We start from the raw sequence: 1772 nt of genomic DNA on the forward strand, positions 1-1772 counted from the left end.
TTCCTCATCTAGTTCAACTTCTTTCTCGGGGTCTAAATCTTCATCCCCAGAGCTATCAGAGTCATTAGAGCTATCTATACTTAAAGCCTTAAGTTCCTGCAGAGGGTACCGGCTAGAGCCATTCTCCTTAATTTTCTTTATCATGGTGCATTGTGGACCATAGGGTCCGAAGTATTCATCCCCTCATCCTTAGACTTACCAGGGAGGCCTTTTTCCTTAATAGGGGCTAATTTTTTTCTGCGCACGCCCAACCTCTCAGTACGTTCAGTTTCTGACATACTGTCCTGGACTTCTTCTAGGACGTTTCTTCCCTCTGCCACTACAGCCTTGCAGACTTCATCCTCCAGACAGTGTTTAACCAACTTCCAAATGGCCTTTGCTCCTTGCCTTAAGTCTCCCTCAATTAGTTTTTTATCGAGGTCTTTACCTAGTTTGTTCCACGAGGCAAGAGTCAACGATCCAGAGCAAACATACCAGGGAGCCACTCGATCAATCTCTTTTACGAAGTTTTTCAGCGTCTGATGGGCAATTTTTATGTCTCTTTGTTTTAACACCGACTCTAGTGCTGTGATAACGGACTGCGAGGAGCCCATCATGACAAGCAGGCACCGGCGGCTTATCTACGTCCGTCTTACAAGTGCGGCGAAAACGAAAGTATCCGAAAACGAAAGTATCCGCATGCGGCTCTTTTATCTACAAGAGACTGAAGCGCACAGTAAGGTACTGCCGCTTATCTGCATCGGACTTACCGTACCTAACAGTTATAACGGTGGTCCCAAAACGATGATCAAAAGCGCTCCCAGAAGATCACTAAGGCCTACACGCTACTCTTCAGGGCGATGAAAGGTCCAATCTGAAATCCAAAAAAGACATGCCTCTCTGAACGTACTCACCTGCAGTTCTGAATCCTCCTTGAGTCCAAGGGGTCTCCGGCGGTGCTGACGATGTTAAGATTCCCGGGTTTTTGGCACCAGATGTCCCGCGCTACCGTCTCGCCAGCAAGAACTACGCGGCACAATCAAGATCCTTCTGCAGAAAAGCTTTATGTGTCTTGAGAGGGAGAGCATAACCTTACAGAGAGAAGACCTCAAGGGTCGAAAACCCGGCCCTTATATAGCTTAACAGTCCTCGCCTCGGACGTGTCAAACTCTGACTGGCTGCAACCTGTCAAACCCTATGACGCCATGGGAGAGGCAGAGAGCAAGGGATGGAAAGTTACTATGTGCCTGCGCACTGGCTTGACAAGGTACCATGCACATGCACACTGGCTTGATTACGGTGGTGGTGCTGATGGTCAGCGCCATCTTGCAATGGAGTATGTGGGAACGGCTCCCCACAGAGCTTCATCTGTCTCTGTCTCCTGAGAACTGGGATTAAAGGTGTGCGCTCAGTCTGCAACTTAAAGTTTCTAATTGTAATTAAGAAGTTTCTGTTTGTTCTGTGTTAAGTCCTAGTTAAGGGATACATCCCTGTTTGTCCCATGCTAAGTCTTTGCTGAAGGAGGTTTCTGTTTGTAATTAAGTTCCTGTTTTTTAGGTCTGATATAAACTGCTTGTAACCTCATTTATTTGATGTGTATCCTGGCCTTTGTTCCCTTGTTTTCATTATATCCTTCTAACTATAACTGCCAACCCTCTCGCCCCGATGAACACCCTATCTCTCCCATAAAAGGGATTTACTTCCAGAGGTCAGCAGGGGCTGCTCTCTCAGTTCCTGTATTAGGGTGAGGCAGCCAGCTGGCCAGTTCCAGTCCAGGGTGCACCTCAAAATAT

The sequence above is a fragment of the Microtus ochrogaster genome, linkage group LG4 (assembly GCF_000317375.1).
Source record: "Microtus ochrogaster isolate Prairie Vole_2 linkage group LG4, MicOch1.0, whole genome shotgun sequence".
In the NCBI taxonomy this organism is placed as follows: domain Eukaryota; kingdom Metazoa; phylum Chordata; class Mammalia; order Rodentia; family Cricetidae; genus Microtus; species Microtus ochrogaster.